Source organism: Anoplophora glabripennis, unplaced genomic scaffold (genome assembly GCF_000390285.2).
Source record: "Anoplophora glabripennis isolate ALB-LARVAE unplaced genomic scaffold, Agla_2.0 scaffold5, whole genome shotgun sequence".
NCBI lineage: Eukaryota > Metazoa > Arthropoda > Insecta > Coleoptera > Cerambycidae > Anoplophora > Anoplophora glabripennis.
In genome coordinates, this window is record NW_019416525.1 from 3,119,210 (window position 1) to 3,137,846 (window position 18,637).

The 18,637-nt window shown below is 35.8% G+C and overlaps 1 long non-coding RNA gene across 1 annotated transcript in view; it reads left to right on the forward strand.

The window, feature by feature from the left end:
* The window catches only part of LOC108906792, a 52,792-nt gene that overhangs the window by 4,846 nt on the left and 29,309 nt on the right, over positions 1–18,637 (forward strand). The window contains exon 2 of the long non-coding RNA XR_001964303.2: positions 5,411–5,516. This is a non-coding gene — a long non-coding RNA (uncharacterized LOC108906792). The remainder of the gene's footprint in view (positions 1–5,410; positions 5,517–18,637) is intronic.

Sequence of the window (18,637 nt, forward strand, 5' to 3'; positions counted from 1 at the left end):
TTGTTTTCTTTGTCGAAGTCGACTGAATTATTGCATATATTTTGGTAGAAGACAAGTAGGCTATTTTTATGTAGTTTTATTAAATTTTAGATTTATATAAAGGCAAAAACTTCGGGAGACGATAGAATATTTTCGTTTGTATCTCGAAAAGTAAACAAGATCTGGTCGAGATCAAATTCGAGTCTCTCGGACTCGATTTACTGTCACATGGTGTCCGGGAAAATAATTTTGCCAATATACGACTCCTTCGACGACTTTTAGACGCAGTCAATTTTTTTACTACTGTTTTGAATACGCCGGGACGGTTAATAGATTTATTAATGCATACTATGCCGTATTTCATACACTATTTGAGATATCATGTATTTAAAGGATAATATAAAAAGCAGATCAAAAATTTTGGGAGACGATAGAATTTTGAATGAATGGATTTACGTGGCTTCCCTCAACTGTCATTTTTTTTTCGTTAATTCTGAACACTCTGTATCTCAAAAAGGATCTGTAAGAAGAATTTTGAAAATTCTCAAAAAGCACCTACTTATTTGACTCTTCATAATCTGTTGATGCGTTTAAATTCCGATACGAGGGTTTAGATTCATAGTTGCAACAGGAAAGCAGAAGTTCCAAAAATGTTTCGCTGCAGTTCACAATAAATTGAGTGTTTCGCAAGATTAAAATGAAACAGTTGTTTTACTTAAACTCATTTTATGAAATGCCTAATAGTACAGCAGATATAATCGCAGAAATATGCTATAAACATAATGTAAAGAATTTGAAAGGAGATTTTAGTCGACAATTAAATATTTGTTTGTGGTACATATCCTCGGTCATATCTAAATATACAGATTTTTCCGTTGAATTGTATCTCGGAAAGTAAACGAGATTCTGAAAAATCGAGGCCTTTTATGAGTTTTTCGGGCTCTATTTACCTTTATGTAATAAAATTTTGAAGAAAACTACTTTTTCATAGACTTTTAAACTTTTGGTTCAATTTTTACTAACCTTTTGAATATCTAGAAAGATGAAGTTCTGTATTTTACCTTGAAAATTAAAAAAAATCTCCTAAACTAATTCTGGGGCGTAAATTACGAATATATAAACACATTTTGAGTGAGATTTCGATTTGAACAGTTACTGGAGTTCTGTATTTTTTTTTCGATTAGTTTGTTTTACACTACACTTATGGCAAATTATTTTGGTGATATCTCCCTTATTTGTATAAGACACAGACCTACCAAAATCACTGCAATCCCGGGGAAATATTCTAACAAATTATGAAAAATTATATAGGGTGTTCCTTTACAAGAAACAGAATTGGCTCCTATGTCTCTGGAAAAAGAAGCTCAATTACTTGTTTTACTTTTTTGATATTTTCAAAAACAATGAATCGGATGTAACTTTTCGCTTATTAACAAAATTTTAGGGTACTTCTGAAAGATTCCGTGTCCGTACGTACGGAAATTCCGTTCCAATTAGAAGGAGACGAACATTTTAAGAGCCACAGGCTCAAGCTAGTGGAGCGTATTGGATAATTGTTACGGGATAACGCGTCCATATAGAGGCAGCCCCAAACGAGGCGATACAGCATACAGAATATCCAAGAGTGGCTAATATATGAACTCAACGCACGCATGCCCATCATTGAACTCATTCAGAATACATCTAGCATAAATGTTAATGCTCTAATCCGACATTTACAAGCAAACTCCTTCAATCCCATTTTCTAGCGGGGATGCCCTCAAATAGCCCTCTTTACTCGCCCGCTTCTAATGCGAGCGCGGATAAATACGTTTTAATGCCGCTAATATTATATTTAATCGCATAGGAAACCGCAGGAATGCATATCCCTTCGCCCTCCTCGGAGCTATACGGTTATACAGGGCGAGTCATAATAATTAGAAGTAAAAAAAAATTGCCGAAACTTCTTGCTAAAAATCAGCTTTTATTTTACTACAAAAAAGCATCCTGAACTGAAAGTTTCGGTTCATTTTTTTAGCCTAATTATGACTGACCTTCTACAACCAAGCATTTTGACATTATTGCACAAGTTGCACAGTCCTTTAAATGTTGTCGAGCATCATAGACGGACTTGTCGTTAATTGCTCAAAATCTTTTCATAAAGCGCCACAGTTTGGACTGGGCATATTTTTAACACACTTTCGAGTATTTGGTCTACGTCAAGCGTTAAACTAGTGGCCGTCGCGACGGGAAAAAAGGATTATGCGGTTGAACGCGGGGAAAGAACTGCCCCCGCCAGCGCATTTAAAATTAAATCTTCGAGTAATAAACCCGTGGTGTCAAATCAGGCCCAAAACGAGACCCATTAAACATAAACACTGTTTAGTATCGTGTTTCTAATTTATGGTTCTTTATATGGTCTACCCGTATCCAAGGAAAGGCCCAGTTGCCTGACAAGCCACTTTAGGGCGGCGTGTCGAATGGAGTAAGGTGCGAAAAACTTATTTCTCGAATTTCAACGCACTGGAGCTGGAATACAAATAAAACACACTGTTGGGGGACCCTAAAAAGTATATTTTAAGCCAGGTCTCGGTTCCGAAGACAACGTTGAATTTTTCATATTTATAATATATTACAATTTGGTATAAATTCCTCTTGTCAAAATGGCCTTGTACGAAATTGTCAACATTTGTGACCTGTATTTTATTTTTAGAGTTTTCAAAATGGCATCCACGTGCCTCAATACACCGTACTGTCTTGTTACGACATTTGGTATGTTTATTATACAGAATTATACAGTATGATATATGTAATATAAAATTCAGAACAAAAGTTTCGGGAGGTGGTAGAATTTTCGTATGTATCTCGGAAAGTAAACGAGATCTGGGAAAATCGAAATAATTTTTAGTTTCTCGGATTCGATTCACAATCGTATGATGTTTGAAATGAATAATTTTACCCAGAAACGACTCCTTCAATGACTTTTTAGATAATTCAATTTTTTCCTAATCTTTCGAATAGCTTGAAAATGTAGGTATATTTTTATTTGGCTTTTGAAAATTCGTAAAAAATTCTCCTAGACTAATTCAAGGGCGTAAATTCCGAATACATAATCGAATTTTGAGTTTTGGGGGCTCTGCGACTTTTTCAAATGAACTTTTGTCTGTATCTCAGAAAGTAAACGAGATCCGGAAAGGTTAAGACCATTTTCGTATTTCTTGGACCAGATTTAGTGTAATGTAACAAGATGAAAGAATTATTTTCAGAAAAAACTATTTCTTCATCGACTTCTGTCGATTCAATTTTTACACATCTTTCGAATATGTTGAAAAATTTTTTGAACCCTAAAAATTCTGAAAAATTCGAAGACGTAGATTCCAAATTATAACCAAATTTGAGCGAGACGACAATTTGAGTGACAGGATTCTGAGATTCTTTTCTGATTAATTTTTATTTGTATCTCAGTAAAAAGAGATTCTTTTACAATTTCTCGGATCCTATCAACTATTATGCAATGTTGAGAGAAAATAAAACTACTAGAAAACCTCTTTTAAATAGTCGGAAAAATAAAGTTCTTAATGTTTTGATTCCAATAAATTTTCGTCCGTATCTCAGAAAGTAAACAAGATCCGGACAAACCCGTATACTTTTTTAGTTTCCTGTACCCGATCCACCATTGCGTAATGTTCGAAAGGAACTATTTTGACAAAAAAACACACCTTTTACGACTTTTAAACGCATTCGATTTAATTTTTACTGATCTTTTGAATAGCTGAAAAAATAAACTTTTCTATTTGGTCTCTGAAAATTCTGAAAGAAATTTCCTAGACCAATTCGAGATTTGTGCGAGTTTTATAACGATTTTTTCCAATAAATTTTCGTCTGTATCTCAGCAAGTAAACGAGATCCGTACAAATCCAGATCATTTTCAAGTTCCTAGACTCGATTTACAGTTGCGTGATGTTTGAAAGGAATAATTTTGGGAAAAAACGGCTCCTTCTTTGACTTTCAGACGGATTCGATTTAATTTTTACTCATCTTTTGAATAGAAAAAACTTTTCTCTACGGCGCGGCCTCTGAAAATTCTGAAAAAAATTTTTTAGACCAATTCGAGATTTGTGCGAGATTCATAACGATTTTTCCCAATAAACTTTCGTCTGTATCTCAGGAAGTAAACAAGATCCGGACAAATCCAGATCGTTTTCAAATTCCTTAGACTCTATTTACCATTGCGCAAGGTTCGATACCAATAATTTTGGGAGAAAACGGCTTCTTCTACGACTTTCAGACGCATTCGATTTAATTTTTACTGATCTTTTGAATAGCTAAAATAAGTTTTCTATTTGGCCTGTCCTATCTTGGAAAAATTCTGAAAGAAATTTCTTAGACCAATTCGTGTGTGTAGATTCAGATTCAGATGTGTAATATATTGATTAAAGTTTTTCAAATTATTATAAAGCATTTTATCGGTAAAAAAAAAAGAAATATTGTTAATTATTCCTAAGAAATTACCCTCGTGGCGCCCACACCCCAGTGTCTCCTTCGTCGCGGTGTCACGTGACTCATTAATTACCTTGATAATCAGTGTCCCAGTCTAATTTACGTTGCCTGTGGTTGGTTCTTCGCCGGGCGTCTAACTTTGCTAAAATTTGATATTTATAATTAATGAGGTATACGCAGGGGCATTAAAATTACCGAGAAAAGCCACACCTTGGGCGTAAAATTACCAAAATATGTCCTCAAAATTTCCACAAAAACATCCAAATATACGTTTTCGTCTTCGTGCGTTTGTAACGGATAAATCGATAATAATTTGTAATTACTCCGGTCTATTTTTGTCGGTTTTTATTGCGTTTCAATCCCATTGAAACAATTATTTAATGTTAACAGCTCTTTTAAAACCAAAACGAACTGTTTCGTAATATAACTTTATCTCAGTATTATCGTCTAACCTTTAACCGTTCCACTTATCTTATCTGTGGGTGGTACAAAAAAACCCGAGGGATTCTGATAACGATTAATATTTCACCGCTCAACTTTGACGTTATCCGTAAATGAGCGGTAATTTATGGCATAAAATTAAGAAAAAAACGAACGTCTTTAAGCCTATACCTACATGCGTAAGTACCACCCATCCCATATTGGCCTGATGTAATAATACAGGATTTACTGTTACGCAGAAACATGGTTCAAAATTTTAACCAAGCATGTAACCTTCAAGAGCGGCGGGTTATAAAAATTTTGCAAGGGGGTTTCGAAAAAAATGTATTAAAGTTGTTGCTTTTGATAGGTGAATGATTCAGTAGTATTAGCTAGTAGGTTTAAATAAATAATGGATGAATGTTACATACCACAAAACTGTCTGTAATCTTGAAACCAGAGAAATCCATTCTTGTATGTACCTATGTCGCTAAATAGACTTATGTAGTAAGTTTTCTTCTTTGCTTTTTAGAAAATGGTTCGCAACCATGTCGGCCATATTTTCCACACTGTCGACGAGATGGACTAAGAGGAATTACTAAGAAAGTGTTTCGAACTCATTTGAAATCATCAGAAAGGTAAGAGTTGATACTGTATCTCTATGGTTATATTTTTTCTTTTTTATTGGACAAAAGCACTAAAATTTGAACCAAAATGATCTAGTTTAACAGCAACAAATTTGATTTTCAAACTCGGCATCAGTAAAAGGTGTTTTACAGCATTGACCGTTCAGTGATCGATATGCGAACTCCTATTAATAATCACGGTCAGTTTCGATTTACGCAGAGGCCTCGGTGTATTCAATTTTCACCCCGCCCGGCCGGCTAGACTTTGCATATCTACCGCATAAATCTAATAGTATTGAGAAGTTTGGCAGGACACGGTGGACATGTGATACATGCGTCTGTATAGGTGGTGCAACCGTGGGAAAGGGCTTTTGCATAACTATGCTGCACCGGTAACCTATCTGACCTGTTGGGCCAGGTCCTATATTCGGCACGACGTTTAGCTGTGGGGTGCCCATGCCGTTCGGCCCTGCCACCGTTGGTACTTATAACCGATTCCGGATTAGGCGATTGACCAGCAGTTTTATTGTTTTTGGCGCCCGTCGTGGGGTCGATGCAGAAAAGTGATAGTTGGACCGCTCTTAAAACCGCGTAAGGGATTCCGGATTAGGCAAATGACTAACAGTTTTATTGTTTTTGGCGCCCATCGTGGGGCCAAATAAGGAATATTAGAGGAACTGCTTTTAAAACTCTCAGTACCTACGCTATTTAAAATTGTTTTGTAACAACATTATTACATAACAGTATAAGCGATTTTGTATTAACTAGTGGGACTAATAGTGTCATTGTTTTTGGCGCCCATCGTGGGGCCCATATAAAAAATTACACCTCTTTAAACCTCTTTTAAAACCCTCAGTATCTCTTTAAGCGATTATTGAATATTTAGTTTCGTAACATTTTTACTATACAAACGTATAAGCGATTCCAGATTAGGTAAGTGACTATAAAGTTTTTTGTTTTTGGCGCCAATCAATGCAAGAATAATAATTGAACCGTTCTTAAAAACCCTTAGTACCTGTTCTAGAGACTAAAATTTAATTCTGTTACATTATTATATAACCGTGTAAGCGATTCCGGATTAGGCAAGTGACTAACAGTTTTATTGTTTTTGGCGCCCATCGTGGGGCCAAGATAAAGCACAATAGAAGAACTGCTTTTAAAACCCTCAGTACATGTCCTATTTAAAATTTAGTTTTGTAACATTAACATTATAAGCGATTTTGTGTTAATTAATGGGGCTAACAGATGAAAAATAACAGACGAACTGCTTTTAAAACCCTCAGTATCTTTTTTAAACTATTGAATATTTAGTTTTTTTAACATTTTTACTATATAATCATATAAACGATTAACACAGTTTATTGTTTTTGGCGCCCATCGTGGGACCAATTTTAAAAATAATAGGAAAACCGTTTTTAAAACCCTCACTATTTGTTCTACAGACTATTTAAAATTTAATCTTGTAACATTTTTACTATATAACCGTATAAGCGGTTCCGGGTTGAGTGATTACTAAGTTTATTGTTTTTGGCGCCCAACGTGGGGCCGATATAAAAAATCGCTTTTAAAATCCTCAGTACCTGTTCTAGAGACTTTAAAATTTAGTTAATTTTTCTGACGTACAAAAAAAATTTATCCAGTCTTTGTAAAGGCATTCCGCGGCCAGTCGACTTGTGATTGCCGGCAATAAGGAAGATATAATGCGGGCACGGAGAGAACAGAAAAGGGAATCGAAGAGGTAGAAACTTCAGTGGTTTTAAAGATAGGTTATGTTTAAGTTCTCCAGATAATATCTCCAGCGTAAGACATATTGCCACTAGATAGGAGCACAATAGCATGTTATCTGCTGCATGTATATACGCTCGTATAACTCTACCGAGGGCCGTGTGCTAATAAGATTTTATAAGGCAAATAAGGCTTTTAAACAAGCCACAGCGAGACTATAAAGGTGCGAACAGCCGCAAGGGGTTGTAATTTCTTGGTTGGTGGTGCGGTGTGAAAAGATGTAACAAACTTGGTGTATTTACACAGACAACCAACTTTGGAAGTTATGGAAAGTGTAGTAAAAAACTGTTCGTATTTATTTAATTCGTTGTTTTATCCAAAATAGTCTGTTAAAGCGATATGTGTTCAGGGGAAAAGGAAATAAAATTTATTCGTTACGTATTTTATAGAATTTAGAGGAATAAAATGTGACGGAGGGAAAAGCATTCGCATACGGCCATTATCCGGTAAGGTACATACTTTGAACGTATTCCACAAGAGTAGTCTAGATCCAAAGATCGTAAAACATATAAACGTATTGTTCAAATGCAAAGTATTCAGTGCTCGGCTACAAAAGCAGGGAACTGCAGGGATATATAATGTGCGACAGTGTATTCCAAAGTGTTGCCAGGAACTAAAAGCGAATTCTAACTTCAATCAGATTGCGGACGTGGCAGATTACTGCCTGCGCGAGAAAAATTATCTTTAAACAATTCGAAAATGTTTTTGGTTTTTTTAAATTATAAGTACGGTTTTCTTTGACTTGTTAGGACTTGTTTATTAGCGATTTTTAAATTAAAAAGCGGTGGTAAGTTACACGAAACGTTAAACAAAAAAAAATTGCCAGACCTGAAGAGCACTGGAAACTGGAGTGATTATATAAGTTAATAAAAGTAAACAAGTTGTCGTAGATTGTACGTGCGTGATGCGATTAAAATTAAGAAGCGGATTTAGTCGAGTTATTTATGTTTTAAGTAATCTTATCGTTTTGAATGAAACTAAACCGAGCATTAAATCTAGCGCGGGGACAAAATGAATTAAAACGAAGGGAGAGGCGGGCGAGTTAATTTTGCATTCAGCGAGAATATGATCTGCCGTCCTTTCTTCTTTGGGAAATAAGGAAGGAAAGTCTCTGTCTCGGCTTATCTCTTCTTTTGTGCTGAAAAGTTCCATCAGGATCTCGCGAGGAAACAATACTTCATCGGGAGACCGAGATGTTGGATGCGCCTAATTGGGAATCGAGGCCGGCACGGTACACTCGCAGGTTCAATGTTTCCGATCCCGACGCTCATTTTTTACCGGAGACAAACCTCGCCGGAAATTTGCCTTCGCTACATTCGAAAGTTCAGCAAAATGTTAGCAGTTGCACACTACACACCCCTCTCAATAATTTTATAAATCAATTCGACTTTGATAGTAATTAATTTAAACTTTATCCTAATGTCCTACACTCAAAAAAATAATTTCTTGATTCAAGAGTACATTTGATTTTAATGTATCACATGTTTATACAGGGTGATTCAGGTTTAATCTGGATAACTTCAGGAATCGATAGAACAGGTTCAAATAATGTTCATTCATGATATAAACTTTTTTCCTAAATCGCATCGTTTCGGAGATAGAGGGCGTTGAAATGAACATTTTTTTCCCGCTTTTCCCTCATAACTTTTGAACCACTCATCCGATTGAGGTAAAATTCGGAACACAAACACTTCTTATGATCTTACATAAACTTCTGCTACATTTGTCTTGAATAATTCCTACATTAATACTAAATTTTAAATAAATATATATTTTTTAAGGAACTGGTAGTTTTGAAACAAATATGTTTGCAGTTCATGATGAACTATAAGAGATAATAAATTTCGAAATTATAAAAGTTTTGAATCAAATTATATATATTTTTAGTGATTGTTAGTGACTGTAGTTAGTAATGACTTATTACAGTCACTAAAATTTTGGTATAAAGTTAATTAGAGTTTAAAATATTATTAAAAATGTATGCGTTCTTTATGAGACATCCATCAATAAGTTTTGACATAAGCCTACTTTGAGAAAGGTCACTTATTTTATACACCGTAATATTGTAAGAGTCCAATTAAAAGCCTTTTCCTCGAAAACCGTCCACATTAGGAAGTTCTATGAAAGTACATTATTTTTAGAAAATAAAATTGTACATTAGAAATTGGAACCCGAATGGTAAAAAACCTAACCTTAAAAAAATTTGAGCTTAGAAAAATGTAATAGGAATGTAGCATAACTAGCGCCCTCTATGAAATATACAAAAAATAATCAGACCAGCGTATTTGGCATCCTTAAAAACCTGGGAATACCAAATTTCATAAAAATGTTTGGCGCCGTTTGGAAACTTTCGTAGAAATTCTATTAAAAAATTTTATTTTGTCGCTCTGTATCTCGAAAACAAGAGGAGATAGCCATAAGACAAAAAATTATTATTTTTTGAAAAATAATATTTTTTGTCGTACTATCACCCCTTGTATTTACGGGAGGACTTTCTGAAACACCCTGTATATCTGCTACAATAATATTACACATTTATTTCAGTTACACCACTATGGTTAATTTAAACTTTAAGTGTATGGGATGTACATGCTTAAATTACCAGACAAGATATTTCGAAAGTGTAGCAAAATTTTAGAAATCACACCCTATATGCCTCTCTCAGTAATTATATGAATTTAACTCAATTAGATTGTTATGGTAATTAACTTTAACGCGAGCTTTCCACTAAAAAAACTTTTTAATTACTAACAAAGATATTTCGAATATAACATGAAAACTTTATCTCAATTTTGCGTTTAGATTTCGGATTTGCGTAAAAGTAATGTTGATGTAATTCTAAATTTGACGTATTCATTTGTTAACAGAGGCACATATAAATCCTAGACGGGAAGCGGTCCCACCAAAAAGCCATTTGTAGGAGATAGCAAAAGGAATTAATTAAAACCAAAAATTAACCGCGATCCAATATAACCAGTCCTATATAGTCGGTGGTTTATAAAAGGGCTCTTATAATATACATCGAAAGCTCGATGGATTATCTGGAAATCTCCACTAATACGTCAATAGAGCTTGAAATTTGATTAAGTTTACTCCTACAGCCTTTTTGAGGGGCTTTCCACGATTTATTTACAGTTTGGTAGCCCGTCGTCGAACGCAGCCCCTCACAAAGAGCGCTTACTTTCAATAGTGGTACGACGGCTCGGATCATATGCGGATTTACTAGTCTCTTGTGATATAAATTTACCATCGATAGCTCCATGGGACATTGGAAATTCGATATTTTGGGGCGGGCGATTGTTCTCGTTCGGCAAAGCGGTTCCAAAATGACGCCAAAAATCCGTTCAAATTATTTCGTTTGTGGATTATTATTAGTCGCAATTATTGTTATAGAAAAATGGTCGTAGAGTAATAAAAAATGAACAAATTGAAGCTTGAACTGAAAGAGCTGGCAACTGGGATTGCCAAAAAAATTATTAAAGCTCGTGGAGCTTTCGAAAGGGTAGCGAAAATTTTTTTCCGCTGGATTTTTTATGGTTTCTAAAAGGTGATCAACTATAAGTCTCCGACCATTTTTCGTCGCGTTTTATATTTGCAAATCGCCTAAAAATTTAGTTTTTTTTTTGTCCTTTAATTTTTGTCACTATTCTATCTAGAACCTGTCTAGGCCAAAATATTATTTATTTATTATTAGAATGTTATTTAAACACTATCAAGCACTTTGGATAAATCCTATAAAATGGCGAATGCGCCAGTGATTAAAAATAATTAATGTCCGATCGGTTTTTTCCACTTTTATCGAATATAATCACTTTATTAATAGTAATTAGCCCCACCGTCATCATCCTAGGGTACTGCGTGTCGCCTTCGGATTAGAAACGGGTAAAATTAGATTAAAACCAGTATACTAAGTAATACAATTAAAATTAGTTCGGGACAAGTTTGATGCGAGTGTCGACGAACTGGTTAGAGCGCGTTTAGTGGATTGCTGTTGTCATTTGTCGCTATGACCAATGAGCACCTCTTAACGCTGACAGAAGGCCATCTGCGACCGTAGGACATTCAATAAATTAAAGCTACGACTGCTCGATTATACGCATCCCCCTACTACCCTCCACCTCCGCAATCGCTAAATTTCAAACGAAATACGAATGTAATAACAATATTCGTTGTTAAAATTTGCAACTGTCATTTTTTCCGAACGATTTTTTGTGTGTGTCAAACATCAGAATGTTCCGAAAGTGAATTACAGTTTAAAGTTATCAACTAAATAAAGTTTCAATTGAAAACGAATTTTAAGTCGCACGATTCGAATATAATATTTAAAGAAGGCCGTACACTACTGTATTTAAGAACATTCAAGCAACTAAATTCGAATAAACTTGTTATATGTTTTTTTTACCTCATTTCTAATTATCATTGTTTATTTCGATGTAAACTGTAATTTTTCTGTCCACAATTGGCGCCCAACGTGGGGCACCCCTAAAATATACTAAAAACTGTTTAAAATATTATTTCTAAATTCGAAAGATAAGTAAAAATAATATGTTTCAGTAAATTAAGGTTGTGACAGGCTTTTCATGTTACGATTACTTCTGCATTTTCTTGTATTTTCTCTCAAAATCAATCTGGCAATTGGCGCCCAAGGTGGGGCTCGAACCCGCGACCCTGGGGTTTAATAATAATCGCGTTTAACTGTTTAAAACGTAATTTTTAAATTCGATAGGTGGGTAAAAATATCATATTTCGGTGAGTTGGGGTTGTCACGTGTGTGACAGACTTTTCATGTTATGATTACTTCTACATTTACTCGTATTAAATATTTTCCTCTTAAAAATACATCTGGCAATTGCCGCCCAACGTAGGTCTCGAAGTCGCAACCCTAAAATATAATACAAACTATTTAAAATGTTATTTTGTTAAGTTCGAAAGATAAATAAAAATAATATGTTTCCATAAATTGAGGTTGTCTCTTGTGTGGCAGGCTTTTCATGTTATGATTACTTCTACATTTTCTTGTATTAAGTATTTTTCTCTTAAAAATACATCTGGCAATTGGCGCCCAACGTGGGGCTCGAACCCGCGACTCTGGGGTTTAATAATAACCGCGATAACTGTTTAAAACGTAATTTTTAAATTCGAAAGGTGGGTAAAAATATCATATTTTGGTAGTTGTAGTTGTCCCGTGTGTGGCGGGCTTTAGGGAGCGCCGCGCGCCTTTCCTATATATGAAATTGCATTCAAAAATTTTCACATGTGTAGTCCGTGTCCTGAATATTATATAAGCCCGTGAGCGTATAAGCCCTGTAAACTTAAAGCACTCTATTCAATGAACCGAAAAGAATGTAACGCGGTTTGTCAGCGATATGTTCCTCAATCGTAGCCGAAGTGCTATATGGGATCAATTCGTCGAACTTATCCAATATACTTATATATAACGTTTTTTTGCAAGGAAATCAAAATACGGGATTGATCTCGCTGGAAAATAGACAATATACGTCTCCCGGGATTATCCGTCCGCAAATCATCAGGTTTTCTTCAGTCGTGAAATACAGAAACGTTTTAATATTTCTATTTTTAATACTTGCCTTGGTGGATTTGTCTCTGGACTGCTTGGAGGACGACGTAAAGTTAAATTTCAGCAACACACCTGTGTATAAGTTTTTTACCGCACTTTTGAATTTAATCGGTAGTTGGCGTGAAACTAATTTTTAACTTTTCCATGGAAGGCGAGTGTATTTTTAGATTTTAGATAAACTTGGATCGATCGTTCCCGTAATTAGTACATCCTAGAAGTCGTACATCAGTGCAGCAGGTGTTCCCTGATTTATAATTAAACTGTGACGTCAGATTTTAATAATCATAAAATACGTATTGTGAAAGTACAATGGTCATTGAGTGAACATTGAAACAGGGGGGGAGTTGTCAAAAAGTGCGTGAACGCGGTCGACCGCCATCGGCATAGAGGAGAGACCACAACAAAAACCAAAGAGGGTGTATGTACACTTTAATAGAGATTTGCCATTAGATATTTCGTATGCGCCTCATTGTTATAGATGATATCGCCATTCCCTTTTCCCTTCTGCATTTTCCCATTCTTTTATCATATTCATAAAAAGTCAATGACGCACCGCTGTTACCGGCTCTATAGGCCTATTAGGTTTCACCCAATTAGTAAGAGAACAACTGTCAACCTACAATACATCAACCTTCTTAAATTTATGTTTTAATTAGATCTCTATCCTCCACTGAATCACTATTGTGTTACGTGATATTCCAAAGGGTTTTCCCGCACACAGGGCGTTTTAACAATGACAACCCAAAACTACTGTATATTAAAAAATATTTAGTTATTTACGGATTCATAATTCCCTTTTCGTTTGTTTTAACAGAGTATTTTATATTTAAACAATGCCTCACCTGATGTTGCAGACCGATGAGAATTAATAAGTACTAAACTGGTATGTGTCTGGTGATTCTGCTCTGTAGTCCACAGAGTAGTTGTTTCCCACAGTATCGTTAGTTACAGTGGAACCTCGATAATCCGAACTAATCGAGGCCGAAGGTAGTTCCAGTCATCAACAAGTTCGGATTATCAAACACTGCTCACGTGAGCACGCAACAAACTCAACTTTTGCTAATTAACGCTCGAAATTTTAATTACAGCCACAATTAAAATAGTCTAAATAAAGTCTAAACTATTAAAAATTATGTCTGATGTAACGTGTACCTACAGATAAAATTAATTTTTGGGAGATAAACCGAGAGTTGGAAAAATTAATATCCATCACTGAAATGTTTCTGTTATGTTCTTATCACATTCTGTAAAAAAACTGCATGGCCTTTTTTCCTCAAAAAATCGATGGTCAACTGTTATAAAATTAATTACATTAGGAGTGAATCACCCTGTATACAGTAGAACGTCGATAATCCGAATGTCGGTAATCCGAATCTCTCGCTAATCCGAACTACTTAAAATCAAATCTGACTGCGTTTGAAACGTATTTGGCGTCATTTATTTAGAATTTAAGTCGCCTAGTGATTCGGAAGGTGGGTAAGTTCATTGTAAGAAACGCCCCGCACTTTTCCGGGCGACTAGATGCAAATGTCGAATACACCGGATGGACGGATCTGTCCCGGTAATAAATGAAATTAACCCCAAACCGGAATAATGTAGAGATTCTCGGTTTGGAAGATAAATGATTCTTGATTGGGGGTGCAATCATACAGGACGACATCGAGCGGAGTAGGGGGGAAGGGTAAGGGCCCGGGATGAACTCTGCGGCTCTCGGGAGGTGGTATTTGTACCGGGTGATGTCGTAATTACATGTGGGCAACCAAGGTTACTTAATTTCCTCGATCCCTTCGGGACAGACGCTGATTGAATGGTGGTCCACACCCCCCTGCTAGATGATAGCTTATTCGCGTCGCATATCGGCTCCAGAGACCACTTCGATCGCTCATTCATGGATTTGTCAGATATAGAACGCACTTTAATTTAATAGAACCTCGCGGCACAATTTTCATCTCAACCCCTACGCCCTGAAATAAAAAAATACAAATTTTTATGCAACTTTAGTATTGGGTAATTATTATTTTTTCCTGATAGGGATCTGCGCATTTATTGTATGAACACGTCGTAAGCCGCACAAGAAAGGTTTTCTGAAAGTGGAATTTTCGCTATAGGTATTTCGGCTTCCGTGAATAAATATCAAGTAGGATATGGTAACATTCAGGGACATATTTTGTTACTTAAGTTATCCCCTATTTCCAAGAATATATTAACATATTTTGGCATTCTAAAAGCCTGCGGTCATTTAAGGGATATCGAGGATCTTTTTCGCTTGATCCTGGTCCAACTGAATATAATACGGAGGATCTTATACCGTTTAGGCTCGATTTATGATTTGTTGCGCAAAAAAAATATTCAAAGGGAAAGATTTATCTTTCCTAACGTCGCCAGACGCATAAATAACCGGAATTCATTAATGGAAACATCAGTGAAATACTTGTTTTCGAAACCTCGGCAAAATATTCATTCGAAACATCAGTAAAATTGTTTCGATTTCAAGTTTGTGGGAATAATCATTTTATTTGATACGAATTGAATAAAACTAACGCTTTAAACCGTAACTGTATGGATATTTATAGAGTTCCTAGGCGTCTGTCTGTTAATTGGGCTAAATAGGCGTTCGCTGATTGGATTAAGCGACAATAGGAATGGAAAGAACAATTTTACACGTCGAGGCAGCAATTCCTAATGATGGTACACATGGTAATTCAAGCGAATTAGATCGGAGGAAGGAAAGTGGCAACTTTGAGTGATGATGATGTCGAATTGCGAAGCTAATGTAATTGCTGGTGTCGGAGTGTGCTGTTCACCGTTCACAACAGTACTCTCGACCCTTTTCCAGGGCAGGCCTCGCATTGAATTCGAAAAAAAAAAACGCGCAAGGATTTAGACATCAAAGAAAATGTAGGATAAGCAACCGGAAATACTTGTCCGATTGTATTCTGATAAAAATTCCCTTGAAATTAATTGAGTTGGTAATTTTAAAATTAAATGCTATTAAATAAACTAATAGTTGCACTTGTCCTTTAAATGAGTGTAAACATGTCTAAATCAGATGACTTTTTGCTTTATTTTTTTCATGGCGATAACGTAATCACTTCTGTCGGATATTGATTTTCTGTCTGGTGTAATTTTTTCTCAGGACGGTCCTGTCCACCGGACTGTCACTACCCCCTTTTCGCCCCCCACACCCCTCTGTTTCAGGGTCAACAAGCCCAAATGGGTGGCCTTATTTTATTAGTGAGTCGTACGTATACCGCAAGTACATTGATTAATTTTTATTACTCCCGTCGCCCTTTACATCTTTGACTCTAAGGTTAGGACAGTGAATAATAAAAAAGAGGTGGGGGTATATTTATTTTTTAATCTAGTTCGATGGCAAAACAATTTAATTATACGTTTACGAATTAAATTCCGAGATCCGCCTCTTGTTAGTTCAATTAATGTTCAATTACTCCGGGGTCTTTGATATGGAAATCGGGAGAAAACATTTGTCAAGTATACACAAAAGTTGGTACGAAAGAGTTGTGTCCCTTTCAGGAACTGGGAAAAAACAAGGAAGCTCGCCCGCGAGTTTGAAAATAACTCCCAAAGAGAGCGACAAGAAAATTAAATTAAATTACTTTTAAACGTGCTGACTAATTGCGAAGAGCAAGATTTAATGCCGGGTCCTACGGAAAAGGGAAGGAAATAGTGGTGAAATTTCGGTCTGGCGTAAATAAGGAAAGACAAGTGTTGGAAAAATTGTCTACAGTTGTTCGTATTCGTTATTGTTCATCATCAAAATTACAGGATATTTTTTTTAAGTGATCTTCAAAAAGCTGTACCTTCGCGAAAAATGGTCGTAGAGGATCTGAAAGTCAAAAATTATCCAGCGGCAAATTTTTGCGTCCCTTTTCAAAAGGTCCACGGGCTTCAGTCGCTTTTTTGGCAATCCCACCTGTCAGCTTTTTTAATTCGAGTCATCTTCTTCAGTTTGAGCTGTTGAAGAGCTTTGTACGATGATTTGTCGCCGAGCTGTCGTCGTTCAAAGCAAAAATTACCTTTTTGGCTATAGAAAATCTAAGCAGAGTTTTGAAAACTTCAACGTATCCTCTATGAGACGTTCTTTTCGTTTTTTGATAAAAAAATTACGCCTAAATATGAAGGATTTTTTTCCTTTAACTTTTGCGACTAGTTTAAACAAGTTGAAGTTGTAGTGTACGGTAATTTCGCGCATTTTCGTTAGTTGAAAGTCGGAATTTGGTGTTGGATTTTCCGAGACGGTACGCGAAAGCCGCACGAATAAAAAAATTGTATGGGGAAGCGACAAAAATATAATATACAGTTCGCATCTGTGATAGAGTCGAGTGCCAAATCTGCGCTGTAATCTGAGCCGACAAAGGGTAACTAATACGGTTTTTGCCGCCCCTACACCACTATTCAAATAGATAAGGGTAGATGCAAAGCTTCTCCTAATTATATTATATCAGAAGGGGTCATATATCAAACCGAAATTAACCAAATGGTAATATGAATTTCCATCTTCACCTTAACCTAGCAGAATCGGATATCGGGCAAGGTCCGCTCATTATTCCCGGTCCAAGATCGGATTTTACGGCAAGACGAGCTCGTAATCGTAGCGAATCGGTATTTTCTTAAAAATATACGTCGAATGTCAATCTGGGACCGATGCAAATAGACCGTCCTGTATTAGAGAGATACCGCGCCTAAACGGAGAGGGGAAATTTATTCGGATGCGAAAAGTCCTGAGACAAAAAAAGTCCTAAAGATTACATATGTAAATTAACCTCCGAGAATGGGTTGGGGTTTAGAGAACCAAAATGTAATACTGGCTTTCTGTTATCAGTGGTAGACCACCCCAAATTCAAAAGTGAGAACAAAGCAATAAGGGTCTGCACCCTAGCAAATCACTAAGTTCGATAACATCGTTATATATCCGCCGCTAACCGTACCTATACATTTCATTAGATTTCTTTGGTTTTGCCATTCACCCGAGCGTCAGCCACCATTCGAGACATTTGAATTTAAATTTCCGAAACGAAAAGCAGTGTTTTCAATAGAGCTAATAGTTTTTTAACCATTTTTTTATTTAAACATTGCATCCAATAAAATGGAAGTGAACAAAGCTGTCAAAATTAAACAATAACGAAAGTACAGTACGAGTGTTTTAGAAACAAATGTATGAAGATCGGCTGAAATCTGGCCATCTTTTGGAATTTTGAAAAAAAAAAACCTTCAAAAATCCCAGTGTGCGCCGTTCTTGGTATTGAAAATTTTAAATATTTGGAATTATTCAATGGGTGAGATACGTTATGTCTTAAATACCTACTGTCACACAGCATTATTTTGTATCTAGTGACAGAAAGTGACCTACTAATCCGTAGGTATTTTTAAAACATAATCAGTGTTGTACTAGGCGAATAAACTGATTTAACTAATGCTTTGTACCAGTAGACATTGAGTGATAAGGACATTTAATATATAACATGTACTTTGAAGGTTACATCTCACTCACACTGAGTGTAATGCCTATTGTCTATTACTCTTCTATTTGGACATACAGGGTTATCCAAAAAACTTCCAAAGAAAGCGTTTTGGGAAAAAATGTTTCAGACAAAAGTGTAAAGATTTTTCCCTGGCTATCTGCTGGTGACCTTGGATTTGACCTTGACTTTGACCTTCAAGGTCATTTGAAGGTCAAGTTAAGTTTTTTAAATGGAAACCCCTATTTTTTATTGCGGATTTGGAAAGAGCAGGAAATTTTAAGTCCAAA